The sequence below is a fragment of the Marmota marmota genome, unplaced genomic scaffold, assembly GCF_001458135.2.
Source record: "Marmota marmota marmota unplaced genomic scaffold, marMar, whole genome shotgun sequence".
Lineage (NCBI taxonomy): Eukaryota > Metazoa > Chordata > Mammalia > Rodentia > Sciuridae > Marmota > Marmota marmota.
In genome coordinates this window covers 16,172,645-16,193,144 of record NW_026000068.1, presented here as the reverse complement: position 1 = coordinate 16,193,144, position 20,500 = coordinate 16,172,645, and the positions used below count along the sequence as shown (strand labels likewise).

Genomic DNA, 20,500 nt, shown 5'->3' with positions numbered 1-20,500 from the left:
GGGGTCTCAGGGGCTGGGGCCAGGGCCGGCGGGTTGGGGGAGAGGGAAGAACGATCCCCCCCTTCTCGCTCGCTTTCTCCTGACTCCCGCAGCGCGCCCCGCTCGGGTTGCGGAGGCCCCCACTGTCCCCAGCGGTGCTGGTGGTGGGGCCGGGCCGAGCGAGAGGCTGGGGTCTGGGGGCTACCCGCACGCCACGCCCTCTTCCCTACTTTTCTTCCTCGCTTTCTTGCTACAGGCCGGTAGGAGCGCAGCCTCGGCACCCGCTAAGCGTTTGGGGGTCTAGCGGGTAAATAGCGGGTCACCGAGAGGGGAACCCTGATGACACACCCCGCAGGGGACCCGGAGGCTGCCCTTTTGCAGACTGTATTTGTAGGTGGTAAGGAGAAAGGTCAAAGTTCAGACTGGAGTCTAGAATGTTTTTTTTTTTTTTTTTTAAAGCCTTGCCCGGACACTTCCTTCGTCGATCAGGGTGACTTTTCATTTTAATTAGGCATATCATTAAAACTAATTTTGAAACGCGGTCACTAGCGTCTCCGGACACTCTCTTGTCCCTTGCCTTGTGTATCTCGTAAACTTGACTTAAACCATTCATAACTTCCGAAAAGGGAAGCGTGATTCTCGTTGAACTCACGCGGTTGGAGTGAAACTTTGGACAACTGGAAATCGGAGTGAGGGACCTGAAGAGGCCTGTCATCGTGTGGTCATCCTTTGCGGGCGTGGCTGTATACAAACAAGGGGACCGGGAAGGACTGGCCAAACCCCCGGAGTTAGAAGGCAGGTCCCCTGCGCCCACGTGCCAGCGCACGTTTAATGGCTGCTCCGAGTGGAAACAAATCCGGAATTTATTAGACTTGGTGGAGTTGGACAAACTCCACGTGATTAGCTTCCTTTCCATCAGTGATTTCCTCTCCCCACCGCTGTCTCTGCGGACACTGTTTATATTTCCTGGGGCAGTTGAAGCTTCGCCTGAATAGATTGTCTATAATGAATCTCTCGGATGTTGTCAGAGGCAGGGTCTGTGTCTGTGTGTTCTCTATGGCAAAAGGAGAGTTTGGCCTTGTTTTTAAAGTGCTAGTCACCACGTTGCACCATTGCTGCTGCTTCTCGGCTCTCAATGTAAATTACCACCGGATCCCGGCCCTCCCCCAGCAGAACCAGGAAGGCAGGCAGCGTTAGGATGACGGGATTGAATTTTACTATTGCCAAAACAATCACTTTCAAATAAGGAGCTGGGTTGGTTTGTTTTATTTTAAACCAAACTATGTAGATTAGCAAGGCCCTTTTCCAATAAACAAATTTGCGGTTCACACACACACAATTTTTAAAGGTAATCAAACATTGTAAAGACTTAAATGACAAGAGGACTTTGGGATCAAACGTTCTGTCCCTTCACCTTCCTTAACAGTTAACCAGCACCATAAAGCTCTGGTTTAAGTCCAGAAAAAAAATGCAGAACAGTCTAACTACTGTGTCTTTAGGCCTTATAAACAATGCAGTTGTATGTAGCCCAAATAATTTACTAGGTAGGGGGCTCTGGGCATGATTTTGTGTAGAAATATACAGAAATGTGAATCTGTTTCACAAGAGACTAAAAAATTCTGTGTAGAAAAGCCCCAATCTTATTTGAAAGACTAGCTCTCCAACAATTAGATTTGTGGTCTTGGGTTTGTGTTGTCACTTGTTAGAGAACATGGTTGTTTGTCAAGTTGTGACAGCAAAAGCCTTCATGGTTAAAAAATTTGAGGAAATGGTTAACTAATACCAATTTAGGTTTTTTTTTTTTTTAACGTTAAATACCTTTTCTGTCTAGCAATAAAAAAATCAGATTTATATTATGTCATTTGCTGTGTTAGATTTTCATTAGGTGGATTTGTTTCTTTGTTTTTTTGTCTTATTTCAGATTAAGTTGAACATACAAAGGTAAGTTGTAGAAGCCAAATAAATTTTTATGAACCTTAATTGGGAAGATAAGCAGTTTAACAGAGGTTTGGGGTATGGGCTTTGGTGTTAGACAGACCTGGATAAGAATATTAGTTATTTAGCAATTTTTGTCTAATTTATAAAACAGGGATAGTAGTGGCCTCTATCTCTAGAATTTTAATAAATGTATGACACTATTTTCAGAAAACACTTGTACCTAACCTACAATAAATGTTCAAAATATTAGATGTTTTAGTTAGCTTAATGAGCAAGCTGATGGTTAAATTATAAGATGGCAGCTCGAACCTTCCGGAAATGCTAGATAGAAATTCTAAAGAAGGTACCTGTTTTTTATGTGTTCAAGTATGTGTATGTGTTTGTCATGTTTCTACCACAGCAGTATGAATAATTATTATTGAAGGGTTAATAATTTTAATATGTTTTTAGAGCTGAAGTTACAGTTGCATGGTATTTTTAGGGCCAATCAGAAACATTTCATTAATTATCTTTTAAATTTAAAATAGTTTTTTTTAATTTCAAATAGTTGTGTTTATTAGCCTTTGACAGGAAATTAAACCAGGAACAGAAGAAGTATTTGTCTTTATTTTAATTTAAGTATGAAAAAATGTGACCTAAGGGTATCTGGTTATTTGCTTTTACATGTACTGATATGCAAGGCCAACAGATAAGCCACTAGAAGTGTTAGGATTGTTTGTGAGCATTTGTTTTATTTTAAAATTTTTGTGAGAATGGATGTTCAGTTAATTCAGGGACTCTACTCATCGAATCATTGAATCATTTGCTAAAATTTGCAAAATTTTAAAAATGCTTCCATCTTTAAAACAAACCCTTTCAAGCTTCTGTGTGTGTGTGTGTGTGTGTGTTTCCTTAGTGCACATCAGGCACACAGAATTGGTCTGATTGGAATCTTAGCTCATGCCACAGAAGACTTCTAATTTTACTAATTGTTCCACAGGGACAGAGAGATGTTGGTTTATAATAATTTCACATAACTATAAAGGGTACAGTGTTAATATGAACTGTTTCTTACTTGTGACACTATGTTCTGAAGCAGTGGATGACTTGATTGAATAAATTATTGATTGCTTGTACTCCTAGAACATCATAATATAATGACGGATTCCTGGCTCATACTTGTAGATGTGCATGCTGTGGACGAGTTACTTAATCTCTCTATGCTTCGTTGAGGTGTTGTGAGGAATTAAATGAGTTAATCTATACAGAACATTTAGAACAGTGCTGGGCATTTAGTCAATGTTCAATGAATATTAATATTAAATTGTTTTTTGGAATGTTATTATATAATGAGCATGAATATGTTTATTACAAAAGAAATTATAAAAACTATATGAAATTATAACATTTTCCAAAAAATTTTTTAAAAGTCTCAGTAATCAAAAGTCCTGCCAAATATCATTTGAAAATTAGAGAACATAATTACACAATATCATTGTGTCTTTTAAATATGAAGTGGATTGCAATCTTAATTATTCAAATTAATTCTTCTAGATCTCAATTCCATTCTCTTTCTTTTCAGAAACTTTTAAAATCAGTAATGCATGAAGTCTGTTATAGATTAAATGGGGGAAGGCAGTGTGCAAGTTTTAGTGCATTATTACAGCCAGCTTAAAATTCTTAACTGTGCATTTTTAAAAGCCTTGAAGAAAATACAAATGGGTGACAGGATTATGTCCACCCCAATTTATCCTATTTGCCCACAATCAGCAAGTACATACAATGATAGTTCATTTGTATAATAGTTTCTCAAAACAAATTCTGACATTAATAGCAGGGTTTTGTTATTGTTTTAGAAAAGAACATCAAATTTCATGGCACTTTAAGGTTCTCAAATTTAATGTCAAAACCTTTGCAGTGAGAATTATGTAGCAGTATAAGGGAGTCCTTTCAGAAGCTGCAGGTTTGTCTTCATAAGAGATATTTGAAAAGACCATCAGTTGTTAATAAGAATCTGCACGCAGGCCAAGTCCACTGACCTTGACTTATGGAAGGTGCCCTTTGCAGATCCAGATGTGCAATGACTAGCTGCATTTGTACAGCACCTTCGGTCTTATCAGACACCTGGACTGCAGTACTGAGGAAGACATCATGCACTTAGGTTCTAACAGGAACGTTCCATAGATAAAAAGTAATTACAACACAGTCTTTCCTGCAGGATCTCACCGAGGTCTCACAAAGACCCAGATGAGGAGTCTGAGGTTCCCTCAAATCCCCAACCTTGCTCAAGGGGCAGGGACAGAATTTGCCCCATAGTCATTCTGCCTCCACATCTCCCTCACTAAGTGCTCTGCCAAGAGCCACAATGGATGTGTATCCAGCTAGATCTGGGAGTGAAGAGGGCTTTATGGAGGCAGTTCCATTGAAAAGTTATAAATCTGATCAAGAAAAGCAGGAGATGGCTCCTTCTAAGAGAGAAAAGAACCATCAGAGGAGAATCATCAGGGCCTCCCATCAGCTTCACCCCTCTTCAGCCATCACAGTCAGTGTCTCCAAAATGGCTGTGAGACTCAGCAGGCCTGAAATAAATACAGACACCCAGTGCTTTGGTGACCTGTGAAGTCTGCCTTTCCTATCCCTGTACTCCCAGAGGAGGTTTGAAAGGTCCTGAGAGAACCGGCTTGCTAAGTCCTTCTCTAGAACCAGCACCTGCCAAAAGGTCCTGAACTCTCTCTTCGCTTCTCTCTTAGGAAGGACAGTACAGTCTTAAGTATGTAGCTTGGAGCCAGAGAAGAGAGTGGAGGTGATTTGACTGAAGGCGACTTGTAACTGGATTACTCCCATTTACTGCCAAGTCTCTCTTGAAAATCATTTCTAGTGTCACTTAAATGTTTGGTTTATCATGTCAGGTTATATTGGGTATCGTAAAAGTGCTTAGTTATGAGTGTCTGGTTGCCATCCTGGGACAAGGAAGGTTTTTGTCTTCTTTTAATGGGTCTGCATTTCAGAAGATTATAATAAAAGCTGGAGTGTTACAGACTATTTAGACTTTTGATATTTCAGCTCTGCTGGAGGATTAATAGCTAAAGGAATTTTTTTTTTTAAGGTGTGAGTGAATCGGTTGCTAAGAATCTTTTGCACTTTTCATATTCATTGATTGTAAATAGGTGACGTGGGAGCTGGGGGTCAGAAGGCTCACATATTCTGTGTGCTTCCTTATAGAAATAGGCTACCTTTCCCTTTGAAGGCAAGGTGGTATAATTGACACAGAATTTCCTTTGATTGAGGGAGGAGAGAAGGGTAAGCCCTGGTTATACTTGAGTTGGCGTGGTCACAGATACTCAATGGAGTGTGTCTATATTGGTTGCCATGTCTTCACTTGAATTCTCTGTATAGAGAATTGCCTTCATTCAAAATGGCTGTGTGTAAACCCACATGAACCCGTTGGGGGTGGTATCTTATCTTCACTGGTGCAGAATAATCGGGCTTTTATTTAGCTGCAGATGCTGCCAGCCAAGATATCCCTGACCACTGGACACTAAACCCTTAGCCTCCACTGGGACATTTTGACTCTGATTCCAAGCTTATGGTGACCTCAAATTTTGTCTGCTTCTTGAGGAGAAATTGCAGAGGAGAAGTATGAGGCCTCTTCTCAAATGAAGATTCAAAGTGAAGCCTATGAAATTCCAATGTGAGCTAAATTTAAGGATGTAAAAAGGAATAAAAATCCAAACTATGTTTGGAGTTTATTGAGGCTTACCAAGACCTTATGGAGATAAAACCATCACCCAGGTTGATTCAACCAAAATCTCAGACAAACTGAAAAGGTGTCAAAACCAATAGACTAGGAGTCTGAATATATCTAGACTAATGAAATCTTTTGAATTATTAAATTGGCCATGGCCTGCACATTAGAATACAGGACTTCATGTGGATATAAGTCATGATCGGCTGTCCTCTGATGGACTTTTTTTTTTTTTAATGAAGTTTTTCTTTATATATGATAGCGGAATGCATTACAATTCTTATTATACAGCACAAATTTTCATATCTCTGGTTGTATACAAAGTATATACACACTGATTCATGTCTTCATACGTGTACTTTGGATAATAATGTCCATCACATTCCACCATCATTTCTAACCCCATGTCCCCTCCCTTCTTTTCCCACCCCTCTGCCCTATCTAGAGTTTTCTATTCTGATGGACTTCTTTCTCTTCAGTTCTTCATTCCTTAAGGGGCAGGTAAAGACCAGTATTTGGGGTGTTGTTGACATTGTTTACTATTAATTGAACAGAAACATGCTCAGTATCATCTGATCCATGCCAAAGTACCCTGCACCTCTGACGAAGTTTGATTCCCTGGTACAGGGAATAGAGTAGTAGTAACTCCTGGGAATATGGAAAGGGATTCCTGTTATTTACTGACCAACTATGGGCCTTCCTCCTTGGGATGGGATGCAAGTGACAATGGCTGCAAGTGCCTTTGGAATGCCACATTTTGGAAAAAGATTTTTTTTCTAGTTTAGGTAAGAAGTGGGGAGCCTTGTTGCCAAAGCCACCAGAAACTAAAAAAGAAAATTCAACTGGCACTGCATACTTGCTTTCTCTTTCAGGCTGGTCCTTTAGCAAGCCTACTATCAGAATCAGTTTCATCTTCCTGGTTTCTCTCCTGAGAGGCATTTGCACAGCAGGTGGGATGAGCCCTGTTGAGAGAGTGTGACCACTAAGGCGGTGGTGCTGAGGATAAAGGGGCTGTCCTGTACTTTGGACCTTGGCCTTCTGCTGTTTTATGGAGAGACTACACCTTGTGAAAACAGCCAGCAGGATTAGAAACGTGAACACTTTCACATTTAATCTGGTTAAATGTACCCTTCTTCAAGCAAACTTGGATTCCGAAAGCAAAAATAGCAGAAGGTGAATTCCGAGGATTCCCTATAGAATTTCTTTAAATAGCAAACTCACCTATTGTGTTTTCAATATGATTTGATTTTATAAAATTTCAGGAGTTTCAACTTTTCAGGAATATCTCCAGAATTGAATATTCAGTATATGCTTTGCCCTCTTTTTCAAGGTTTGTATTTGATGAGCAGCATGCTTCAGTCATTACTATCTACATCCTGAGAGTACATAAATGCTCCTGGCGCCCTGCCTGGGAGTATTTCTACCTTTGCCTCCAGTTCACCTGCTGTTCTTGACTTCCTTCTGGGTGTAATAAATATCAGGGGCTTTAGGCCACCCACACCCAGCAAGGCAGAAATCACCCTGTCCACGGTCACTGTGCTCACCTCCTGAACTCTGGACTAAGCTTTTTCTGCTCAGACTTTCACATGAGACCTTGCCTGCCTATACCCTCTGTCTTCCAGACCCCTTCTCCTGAGCAGAACTCTTATAGCCTATTCATTCCTCTTGGGAAAAGAGCTATAAAACCTCTTCATTTTAAAATATAAGTAATATATTTATCTGGTTCCTCCCCAAAATCTCACCACCCATATATAAAAGGAAAATACTGAAAAATATTGTTTCTGTCCCATCCCCCTCCACACCTTGTCCATGCTGTGTGTGACAAACAACATGTAAATGCAAGCAATAAGAACATGTTTTATATTATTTCCCATTCTTTCATGAAAGATAGATAGCAATATTTATATGGATGTTCTTCTGTGCCTTGCTTTTTTAAAAATTAACAGCATGTCCTGGAGATATGTCTCAGCAGGTAGAGATCTCCCTTTTTCAACAGTGCAGTTGTTTTCATTGTGCTGTGTACCATGGACCAAGTCCCCTATGAAGGACTTTTCGGTCATATCCAGTCTTTTGCTATTACAGTGAGGGCTAGAAGTTAAGTCTCCTTGCTCTTGTGCAGGTGTTCTTAAGGACTAATTCCCAGAAGTGGGACTGCTGGATCACTGTGCCCTCTCATGGCACTGTGATGGATGGCTGGTTCCCATAGTCCCACCAAGAAAAAGAGTGTCAGCTCTTTTTGGTTTTGCTAATCTGGTTGATATAAAATGGCACTTTAGAATGTTTAAAGTTTTTCTTATTACAAGTAAGGTGGAGGTTTGGGACCATTTGTCCATCTTTTCTTGATCATGGTCTGGGATAGTAGGTCCACCTTGTAGGTCTTTATTGATCTTTCCTCTTGCATGTATCCCTCACAGAATCTCTTAAATACTGACTTCAGAATATGATGCTTCCTTTGGCCTAAGTGTAGAGTGGGCTGCCAAATAGTGCAGAATCAAGAGAAGTATAAAATAGGGTTTTATGACAGTTGTTAATGTCTGAATTATGAATAGTTTTCGGCAAATGGTATTATTAAACTGGGGCTTCTCCAAAATCATAATGAAGATGATCTTCTATTCTAGAATTTCTTCCCCTTTTAAAAAATGAGCAAAAGAGAGATTGAGGAGATGTAAATTCCAATGACATTTCCCACATAATCTTTTCTTTTTAATTTGTTTTAATTAGTCATACATGGCAGTAGAATGCATTTATGCACTTTGATATACATAGATGGGATATAATTTCTCATTTTTATGAGTGTACATGTTGCAGAATCATATTGGTCATGTAGTCACATATATACATACAGTAATACTTAATGTCTGTTTCATTCTACTATCTTTCCTACCCCCTAATCTAAGGTAACACTATTCTTCCCTAGTGCCCCCCACCTTATTGTGAATTAGAATTCGCATATTAGAAAACATTTGGCCTTTGGTTTTGTGGGATTGGCTTATTTGGCTTAGCATGATATTCTCCAACTCCATCCATTTACTGGCAAATGCCATAATTTTACTCTTCTTTAAAGCTGAGTAATATTCCATTGAGTATATATACCACATTTTATTTATCCATTCATCTATTGAGGGACACCTAGGTTGGTTCCATAGTCTATCTATTGTGAATTAAGCTGCTGTAAACATTGATGAGGCTGTGTCACTATAGTGTGCTGATTTTAAGTCCTTTGGGTATAGACCAAGGAGTGGGATAGCTGGGACAAATGGTAGTTCCATATCCAATTTTCTGAGGAATCTCCATACTGCTTTCCATAGTGGTTGTACCAATTTGCAGTTCCACCAGCAATGTATGAGTGTGCCTTTTTCACCACATCCTCACCAACATTTATTGTTGCCTGTATTTTTGATGATTGCCATTCTGACAGCAGTGAGATGAAATCTTGTAGTAATTTTGATTTGCATTTCTCTAATTGCTAGAGATGTTGAACATTTTTCATATATTTGTTGATGGATTGTATGTCTTCTTCTGCGAAGTGTCTGTTCAGTTCCTTAGCCCATTTAATGATTGGGCTATTTATTTATTCATTTATTTGGTGTTAAGTTTTTTGAGTTCTTTATATGTCCTAGAGATTAATGCCATTTCAGAGGTGCATGTGGTAAAGATTTTCTCCCAATCTGTAGGCTCTCTTCTCACTTTATTAATTGCTTCCTTTACTGAGAAGAAGCTTTTTAATTTGAATCCATCCCATTTATTGATTCTTGATTTTACTTCCTGTGCTTTAGGAGTCTTGTTAAGTCAGATCCTAGGCCAACATGGTGAAGATTTGAGCCTGTTTTTTCCTCTGTTAGGCACGGGGTCTCTGTTCTAGTGCCTAAGCCTTTGATCCACTTTGAGTTGATTTTTGTGCAGAGTGAGAGATAGAGGTTTAATTTTCAATTTGCTACATATGAATTTCCAGTTTTGCCAGCACCATTTGTTAAAAAGGCAATCTTTTCTTCAGTGAATTTTTTGGCACCTTTGTCTAGTATGACATAACCATATTTAAGTGGGTTTGTTTCTGTGTCCTCTATTCTGTATGGTTGGTCAACAAGTCTGTTTTGGTGCCATTACTATGCCGTTTTTATTACTATGGCTCTGTAGTATAGTTTAAGGCCATACAATCTTTTAAGAAGTGTAGAATTTTCCATTTATGTGTATCTCCAGAAGTGTTATACATGTCAGACTTTTTTTTGTTGTTGTTTACTCCCTGAATTGGACTTCTGGTTTTTTCTTTGATTCCACTGTCAGAGAGAGATTTTATTTCCAAGGTAAAAGGGAAGATGAAAGTAAAAATATAGCTTAAGAAGACAGGCCAGAGCTCAGTATTCCAGGAAGGGAGTAGGATTGAAATTGTGTCTTGCTTTTTGAGCTGCTCTTTAGTTAGGCTCTTGGGGTGTCATTTCAATATAAAATTAACTTTTATTTTTTGAAGATGGAGTTCCATTGAAAGAGAGGGACATTATGATTTGGTGAAAAGATAGCTGTAGTCTTTTTATTTTTAGAAATTCCTAAGGCAGTAGTGTATAAAGTCAGCCTACATCTGTATCCAAAAAAGTAAAAACCAAAAGCAAACTAATAAACCCACAACAACAAACTCTTTCTCAGAGTTATACCACTAACAGTGGTGGCCCTTGGAAGGTCCCATAGAAAGGAATAGATCTCCCAGCCCAGAGCTCTATGTCTTTTCAGCTCCTGAATATGTGGGTTCTTTTGTAAAGTTTGGTGTAAAGATCTTCCAATACTTTGTTTTTCTTTTGGCATTTATCTTGATCTGTTGTATGGTGTTGATCTTCTCCAGTATAGCATCAGCCATAAGGACACTGCCTTGGTCTAGTGTTCTATCCTCAGCATATAGAAGGATACCAGCACTTTTGGGAGCCAGATCCATGTGGCTTAGATGCTCCTGAAGTACCTTCTGGACCCAACTGGATTCAGCTGCATTAGGGACCCTGTGTCAGACATTGGCCTGGGAAGTTTGTGTTAGCCTTTCCTTGGCCTTTTGGTAGGATACACTAACCCTTGGGAGCTCTCTGGAAGCATTTATGGTGGTTTAGAGCTTGAATCACCTAGGAATCACCTGACCACTTAGATCTTCTGACCATTTGAAAAACAGAAATAATAACACTGTATTTCAACATATCTAAGATGTCAATAATTATGAGATATGCTGTTATTTTCTGTGCCACAAGAGGAAAAAATGCTGCTGATTAAACTATAACAAACATCAATGATAGGAGTGCATTCATTTTCTGTGGCTGCTGTAACAAATTATCACAAACTTAGTAGCTTAAGACAATCCAAATGTATTAACTCACAGTGTGTTGGGTCAAAATGCAGGGTGGACTTGGCTTGTTTGTCTCCTCTGGGTTTTATAATGCTGAAAAAGTGTCAGCCAGCTGGGCCTTATTGGAAGCCTTGGAAGGAATTTATTTCTAGGCTTCCTTAGGTTGTAGGTAGACTTTAATTCTTTGCAGTTGTGGTACAGAGGCTTCACATTCTTTGGGGTCTGATCTGGGGGGCACCTTTATCTCTTAGAGATCTCTTTCTCTAGTCCTTGCCCCTAGACTTTTCATCTCAGAGCCAGCAACAGAGTGGCAGATTCTCCTCATGCTTCAAATCTCTTTGAGGTCCTTTCTGCTATATGTCTGTGCCCCTAGCCAGAGAAAATTCTCTGTTTATGAGGGCTCATTTGATTATGTTGATTGGATTGGCTCCCCTATAAGTTACTCCTCCTATATAAGGTCTGTAACCTTAATTACATAATGCAAAAATTCTTTTGTCCTTTAACATATAATATTCACAGGTTCCATGATTTAGGATTTGGACATCTTTTGAGAGGTGGGCATTCTGCCTACCACGTACAGTTATCCCAGTATCCGGGATGATAAAATGTGAGCAAACTATGCTTCTTAGTATTGATTAAGTACTGTCTGTCTTTATTTTAGGAATAAAAGAGCTACTGATGTATATAAAGCTCTTAGCATGTTAATAAGTGCTCAGGGTTAACTATTATTGTAATTATAATTGACATTATGATCAGCATGCTACATACCACGCATCACCTTTAATCTCAACTGAAATTATTTCACAGTTATGCATTTGTCAAACCCTAATTGAGAGAATATAGTGTGCTGGCAGTAAATTTGATGGTAGTGATGCTGATGGGTACTCCTTGAGTGCCAGCTCTGTACTGGCATGTGCTAACACCTTTACATGCACTTTCTCACTCCCTGTAGTAGCCGTGAGTAGGAAGTGCTAGCTCTGTTTGTAGGGGAGGAAGCAGGTTCAGGGGTTGATTATTGTGCACAGTAATCAATGGAGGTGGCATCCTGCTTTGAGTCCAAGTATGTCCGACTCTGAGTTGTTGCTCTTTTTATGGTACCATGTTGTCTGTCCCTGTCCCTGTCCCCCCCACCCCTCCTGCTAATACCATATGAAAAGTGCAACAGGAAAGGTGTCCTCCAGGTAAGCTGGAGGAAGTGGCTTGCTGGAAGGGGAGGGGACAAAAAGGGAATCACAGATACTGTGATTCTCTCCTGTGCTTGGATGTTTCTTTGCTGATAGACATTTTAGCTCTTGTGGACAAAGACCCTGTCTCTTCAGCCTTTTTTTCCTTCAATTTTTAATAAGCACCAAAATGAACTTTCTTCATTCAACAAATGAAGGTTGCCTACTCTGTGGGGATGCAGCTTTGAACAAGATACTCCAGGTTCCTAGAGCGGAACCACATGAATGAGACTGATTCAGGTAGGGTAAGTCCTGTGAAGGCACTGAATATGGGAGTTTGAGAGGAGAAATAACCCCAAAGACCTCTCTGCAGATGTGACATTTGAGCTGCCCAAGCTAGGAATGAGCTTAGTATGTTTGAGCACAAAAAGAGACCCCTGAGGTAGAAGTGGGAGGGGCCCCATCATGTAGGCCATTGTAAAGACTTAGGGTTTAATGAAAATGCAAACAAGACTTTGCAGAGAAATCTGCTTTATTTTTGCAAATAAGCTAGCTATAGCAGGCTGGAAATATAATGTCCTGGGTGTGCACTGTGTGCTGTTTTCAAATCGGGGAAGGTTTAGGGGTGGGAACTCCTACTTTTTAAACTAATTAAGTCTAACCAGGGCAAAGGAGAAAGGGGAAGAGGAGGAAAGTGGCCTGGCAGAACTGGGGTTAAAAAAAAAAAGAAAAGGAGTTACTTGAACTTAATAAACCACTCCAGAATCACAATCTAGAATTTTCTCAAGGCAACTGTAGATCCTAGATTATCTTTCTTAGGCTCTTCAAATTCAGGTAGACATTGTTGAAAACTGATCTCATCTTCCTTCAAAACCTGTTTACTTTTTGGGGCTGGGATTGTAGCTCAGTGGTAGAGCACTTGCCTAACACATGTGAGGCATTGGATTCCATCCTCAGCACCACATAAAAGTAAATAATTAAAATAAAGATGTTGTGTCTATCTACAACATACATATACACATAAATAAAAATAAAACATATATATTTATTAGTATATATTTTTTAAAAAAACAACTGTTTGCTTTTCTTCCTCTTCTCAGTTTAGGACCTTTCCCTTCTACCAGGATTCCAGGCTCTGAACAACTGAGTCATCTGAATCTCCTTCCTCCTCTGCTTCACCTCCTTTCAGCTCAACCCCTCTACCCCATCAAAGCCTGCTGCAGCCCTTTCTAACCTGTCTGTGCCTCTCCCCTGCCCTGGTTTCCTCACTGACCTCTACCCTCTGTACTGCTACCTGGCTGACTTCCCTTAAACAGATCTGAATCCGTCACTTCCTGGTTGAAAGCTGTCAACAGGTACCCAAAGGCTTGCCAGTCTAGTAGTTCAGAGTTCTTGCTGCCTAGATTCAGCCCTGGCCACATTGTTTACCAGCTTGGAACCTTGGAAACATTTTTACCTGCTCTGGGTCTGTTTCACCATCCCTAAAATGAGGGCAATAGTAGATAGTAGCACCTGCTTCACAGGTAGGTTGTAAAATTGAAAGGGTTAATAGGTGGAGGCACTCAGAATAGCACTTGGCATACGGAAACCCTCACTGTCTCTTATGGCGCACTTAAGCTCATCTTTTCTTTTTTGTTACTGGAATTGAACCAAGGGGTACTTTATCACTGAGCCATATCCCCGGCCCTTTTTATTTTTTATTTTGAGACAGGCTCTCACAAGGGCCTTGCCAATTTGAGATCCTCCTACCTCAGCCTCCCAAGCTGTGGGATTACAGGTGTGTGCCACTGGGGCTGGCTTGTGGTTCATTTTTATTGCATTTTACAAACCTATTCTTCCGTGATGAGTTGGAAATTAAAAGGCAGTTCTTTTCCCATGATTACTTTGAGGAGCAATTCTCTGTCCTTGCCTATTGGTTCTGTGATTCACACGGTTCCTTTGCCTTGAATTCATTATACATTTATTATGCACCTGTGAGCCCAAGATTCTGTGGGCATAAAGTTGGGTAAAGTATTACCTTTACTTCCAAGAACGTTTCTCTTAAACTATCCAGTGAACTTCTGTCTATCCCCGATATCTGTCATAACTTCATTTTTTTTTGTCCATTAAGAAAACATTTATTAAATACCAGCATTTACTGAGCACTTTCTGCCTCCTGTTGCTACCCTAAGGACCACCAAGCTAATGGGGGGACATAGACATGTAACAAACATTGACAGTACAATAGGTTAAAGGGCGGTGTGAACAGAGGAGGGTGGAGCCTAGCTTTGCCTTGGCAGGGGCAGAGAGAAGCAATCAGGAATGGTTTCACCACTGAAGGAAAGGCATGTGTCTAAAGATTAAGATCCATACCTTGGAGTCAAGCCCAGTCATGGCCAAAGCCCAGCTCTGCCACTCACTAGCCACGTGACTTTGAGTGATTGCTTCTCTGAACTTGGGATTCTTCATTTGAAAAATTGGAATAGCAGTACTTGCCTACCTCCCCAGAATGTCTTGAGGCTCAGGGGAGGTGGTATGTACAGTGTGCTTATGTGAGCACCTACATAAATGCCCTATAATGTCACCTGGCATAACTGTGCTATCTCCTTTATTGCCTTCTCTGGGAATATTTAAATTTTCCCTTGTCTGGCATTCCTATAACAAGCTATTCAGCCAGCACACTTATATTATATTGGATTTTGTAGTTTTATCTACTATATATTTGTCTTCCTTCTAGAATGTGTTTTACCCCTTGGATTCAGTGGCATTTTTTCATCTTTATGGGCAGTATCCAGCTCATTGAAGACTCGTGTCTAGAGAGTATGTATTGAATTGAAATGATCCAACTTTGAGAACTTTGTACTTTTCAGAAAACTTCGTGATGAGTCTGGTCAAATCTTAAATTTCCATCTTACAGATGGGGAAACAGGCTGGTTCTAGATGGCTTCTGTTACTTGCCCAAGGTTACAGAGCCAGTAGATGGCAGTGGTGGCACTAGCACCCCAGACCTCTTATTTTCCTGGTTTCCACAGCCTGGTGGAGACTACCTGTGACTGGGGGACTGTGGGCTGCTGCTGGACTTACCCTCTTATCACCTGCTGGCTGACCCTGGAGGGCTGAGTGTGCAGGAGCCAAGCCAGGGGCTGGCCAGAGAACACACCCTCTTTCCCCACCCTTTCACTTCCTGCTGCCCTGCAGATATTCACCGGAGCCTGAGGGCCTACCGGACCGGCCTGGAAGCTGGAGGCCAAGAGAGTGGAAGATTGTGGGGAGGATCTGCCACCAAGAAGGAGTAATTTGTAACTAATTCTAGAGGGCGGGGCCTGTCAAGGGGGAGAAGCCCGGGAAGTCAGGGGGTTGGGAACTGATGGCTCCTTAAGGATATCTCCAGGGCAGTGGTTCTGCTAAGCTGATCACCCTCCCCCAGCGACTGCCCACAGCATTGTGGTGCATTTCCTTTCCTTTGGAACCAGGATCCTTTACCCAGTTCAGGTGCACGTTCTTGTGCGCTAAACACTCAGACTAGGTGTAAAGTGTAATCTTTATTATGTAGGAGGGCAAAGGGATGAATTCACTTGAAGGACTCTGACCTTGAGCTTTGCTGACTTGAACAAAAATGAACAGTTTTGATTTTGTTCCTCTTCTTCTTTCATTAGAAGAAAAGTTGACACAGTTCTCTGAAGGAGCAGGATGTAGTGCTCCTGTAGGATCCCAGAAGTCAGAAGTGACCAGAGCAGCACTTCTCAAACATTTTTGCATGCTAGCATCAGCTGGGGAGCAATTTTGAAATGATGGGCACCGGGCCTTTGGAGCCAGCCTCTCCTGTGTGCTCCAAGGGAAGTGAGCTCCTGTCAAAATGGCAGGTCAGGTTGAGAGTCCTGGAGGTACCCTTGCTGCTGAGGTTAGTCAGGCTGTTCCTGTGGATAACACTTGGGAGGGAAGTCAGGCCAGGGCTGCTGAGGAGTCTCACAATTCTGACTCAGTTTTCCTCATCCATTTATAGGGTTTGGAAGGAATCTGTGAGCACAAATTCTTGTCAACCCACAGAGCTGCTTCCTGGCAACACAGATTCTTCTTACTTACAAGCCAATTATTGGTGTGTTCTGTTAGGTGAAAACAAAAAAGCTGTCCTGGGAGAAGGACCACCTCCTTTCCCTTTTTGACACAGTAGTAACCTGCAGTGTAATAGCACAGTACCTCTCCGGACAAGGGACACAGTACAAGGGGTCTTGGCTGAGGCCTCTCTCTGAGGCAGTCTTGCTAGATGGACTGCTTTCCTAAGAAATTGGAATTTTGGGATTCCAGGACATAAGACATACCATACTCATGGCCATGTTCTGCTGTGGAGCCTGGGAGCAGATTGTTGTTTTTGAGGGCGGGGTCTATGTAGACTTTCAAGTTTTGACTAGAAGTGGCTTTCTTTGATGTCCAGCAGTATGTTTTATTTTTATCTGAGATTTAGTAAAAGAAAAATTATGAGGGAGGGCAACTTGCAACATTTGCACTCATAGAAACAATTTGTGGCTTTGTTTTTCTAGATACAAATACAGGTTTTTTTGAAGAAAGGTTTTATTTGTATTGAATTTTTGATCCATGTATATTTCTGCATTCCCCCTTGAGAGCTAGAAGCTTTTGTATGGTAATACCTTCCAGAAGCACCTGAGAGTCAGTTCCTTAGGAACATTTATGGTCGCAAACCAAATAAAAATGAAATCTCAAGAGTGCAACTTGGTTTTGAAGCTAACCTTTTACAACTTTGGTTTTGTGAAGGAGAGGAAAGTATCATTTTTTATGCCTACTCTTGATCATGTATCACAGTCCACCCAAAACAAGGAAGTTAGGTCATCTTATAGAAGAGAAAATTACAACTCAAAATGGTTCAGTAACTTATTCAATGCTGTACAACTCATGGGAAGCAAAGCCAGAGTTCAGATCTATGCCCATTTGACTACCCCATCCATCCTCCTCAGACTAAAAAAATACACAAAACTTAGTGTTGTTTTCTTCCCCCACCCCCCAGCACCTTTAAAAGACTTGTTTTCTTTTATTGTTCACAGAAGATAGTCTGGATAAACATATAAAAGCACATGAAGTGTTGTTGAACCAGAGGCTCAGTGGAGATGAGCAAAGATGCAAAGTGTAGGAAAGAGAAAGTGGAATTATTCCCTGGCAGGTACGGTGTTTATGAGGAGCCCAGCAGCCACTCATGCAAATTCATTTTTAAACTGCCTCATAATAGCTGCAAAGACTGGCATCGTCAGTCCCCAGCTCAGTTGTCTTTTTATTTGGGGGGACTTTCCCTTGCTGAATACTGTAGGTAAGGTAGGAAAAATTTTGCTGATCCTAATATGCCTTCAATTGATGGTTACATCGCAGGAAGGTTTTTTTGGTTATTTCCCCAGGAAACAATGCTAAGGAAGTTTTAGAGAAAATATTGGAAAAGTGACAGAATTGAAGGGTTGGCATTCTCCAGAATCTAGAAGGGTGCTAGGGGCAAAATCTGGTGTTTGCTAATAAGCGTGTGTGTGTGTGTGTGTGTGTGTGTGTATAAATATTTTTATACACATGTTTTTTTAACAATGTTCCTGAAAATGTTTGTTGTTAGTATTAAAAAGGGGGCTCATGTAGTGGCAGAGCAGAAACCGACTGGCAGGATTTAAATTTCAGCTCTCCCACTTGCTGCTTGTGTGACCTTGGAATAAGTTCCTTAATCTTTCAATGCCTCAGTGTCTTTCCTGAAAAAGAGATCACAGTGTCTTCCTCCTGGGGTTATTGTGAGGTGTAAATTAAGAAAGTGCTTAGAGCAGGGGTGCCTGTCACTCAGTAGACTAGGTACTCCATAAATGCTTATTATTGTTATTTTAATTAATTGAAGCTTAATTAATTTAATTGGAGAAGTTAGAGATAACGGGGGTGGGGGAGGATGCTGAAGTTGTCACAATCCAGCCTTTGGTGAATTCTTCCAGGGTAAATAATTCTTTTCAGTTCAGTGATTCTAGGTTTGTGGTTTTTGTTTGCACTGTACTTTTATGTTTCTCCAGTTCATTACAGTGGGAAGGTCACTGAACTGTTCATTTTTTAAAATATGTTCTTATTTTAACTCTACTTCCAAGATGTGTTAATGTGGCCTCTGAGGAAGATATGTTTTCTGTAGGGTGGAGATAAAGCTAGGCACCCTGGAGGTGTGAGTGTTCCATTGTTGCGGAAAAGGGTCCACCACATGCTTAGGCATTAATTGATGCCCCAAGTCATAATAAGCCATGTTGTTTTCACTCTGTGTCCAAAGGAAACAACCATTTCTGGTGAAAGACACCCGTTTTTCTGGCCCTAAAATGCAACAAATTTTATCATGTAGGTTCTGATGGGAGGAACCTACATGATAAAATTTGGGAACTGCTTCTTCAGGATCTGTAGTCTTTGTAGTGAGCATTTAGGGATTATTTTTTATCTTAACCCTTCAGGTAATTAGAAGCACAGTGTTTAATTTTAATCCAGTGACAGTGTTTCTTCAGGAAAGAGTGAAGTCCAGGGGCTTGGTTCTTTTGATGCAATTTGATCAAGGGCCCAGCCTGAAGTCCTAAAGAAGGGCAGGTAGACTCTGGAGTCTGCTCTGTGAAGATCAGGGGCAGAATTCTGGGATGTTCAGCTGAAAGGACCATTGTGATTATGCAACCAACAACTTCCTTCTTACAGATGAGGAATCAGAGGCCCAGAGATTTGCCTCAGTTCACAGAGCTGCTGCATGGGGTATCCAGGTTTCTGGATTCCAGGTCTGGTTGCCTGTTCCAGTAACCACATCCTTGTCATAAAAGTTGCAGGCTTTATCAGCTCTGTGCAAAAGAACTCTCTGAAGGGATGGAAGTGTTCATCCTGCCCAGTTTAGGAGCCAGCCACATATGGCTCTTGAGCAGTGAGATATGAATAGTGTAACTGAGAAGTTGAATGTTTTGCTTTATTTCATTTTAATTAATTAAAATTCACATTTATGTAGCCACATGAGGCTAGTGGTTACCATGTTGGACATTGAGGAGAGCAAGGCCTGTTCTTACATCCTACCTACCTCATTGCCACCAGGTGAGAGGTTTTCGTTTCCAGTGGCTCCTGCCAAACCAGGAGAGTCGCCAGTGCCCACCACACCTTCCTTCCCCTCTAGGTGAAAGGTGGTTCCTCTGCAAAACCAGAGGTGGAGTAGATATTTCTCTGAGGCCTTATCTGCTGCTTTGTGACTAGACCTGGCTTTCCACTGATCTTCAAGGTGACCTTTGGCATGGTACATAGCCTGCCCTGCCTCAGTTGCCCCATGTCAGCTGAAGTTAAAACCTGTTCTGCCCCTCAGAGATGTTGGGAGGGGACAAACTAGGAAATCATGAGAGGAACTCCTTTTGCAAGCTTGCTTTTTTTTAAAAAAAATAGTCTTCAGTATCTTGAAATGCTTTTGACTGTGGTACTAATTGGGGATGGTTTTCCTTTCTCTGCAATGTTGCACTTCGATGGACTTGCTGTGTCAAGGTGATGCTCATGGTCAGGGCGGGACATTCACAACTCGTCCACATGAAGTGTGAGCTGGAGGGTGCTGATGGAGGGTGACTGATTTGAGCATGAGTGCTGGTTTTCAGAATAATCTTTAGGTATTCCCATCACTCCACAGCCAGCTGGCTCATCTCAGAAACCAAGTGGACCTGCTCTCTGGGAACAGTGTAACTCCATTCTCATGTTTTTCCTTTTGCTCTCTTTATATTCTGTGTGCATCCCTCTTTGAGTATCTGTAATGTGTGTTCTTCAGTAATCAAAACCCTCTCACAGTTATCTCCTTGGTTAGAACCTCTGTGTCCATCGTTTTCAAACTTTATTCCTAGACCATGGCTTTCAGCTGGCATGTCACAGCTCACCAATGAGCCTCAACTCCTTTCAGGAATATGCTACCAAATTGTGACAAGACATAAAAGGTAATTTTATTATTGCCAAACTAAGAGAGTCACCTGTGCCCACCACACCAGAAAGTAGGTCTTCTGACCTGAGGTAAGGTGGGGCAGCACTTGCTCTGGGTTGCAGGCAGTGTAACAGCAATCTGGGGCCAGGCCCAGGAAGATAGCTACATTGGTGATTTTGATAAATTTGCCCCAAGTGCATAAGATACTTTTCATGGGCCAGTGATGCCATGCTGGAGAATGACCTTGGGATGTGACCCATTGTGAAGTGGCTTAACTGGATGCCCCTTGGGAGCTCCAGAAAGTTGTGTTTTCTTGTTTGTTTTGCTTTTATTGGGTTTGCCTTTTAATTATGGTTTACTGTTAAGTCTTTTAATTCTTTCAATGGTGCCACCAAGAGTTGTAGCATCTGCAACAGTGTCACAGAAACTGTTCTATGTCCCAGAGGTTCTCCTGGGGTGACTTCAGGAAA

The 20,500-nt window shown here is 41.1% G+C and overlaps 1 protein-coding gene across 1 annotated transcript in view; it reads left to right on the top strand.

Annotated features, from left to right (window-relative positions):
- Gng12 (G protein subunit gamma 12) overlaps positions 1-20,500 on the top strand; it is a 121,083-nt gene that overhangs the window by 360 nt on the left and 100,223 nt on the right. The gene's annotated exons all lie outside the window — the stretch shown is intronic.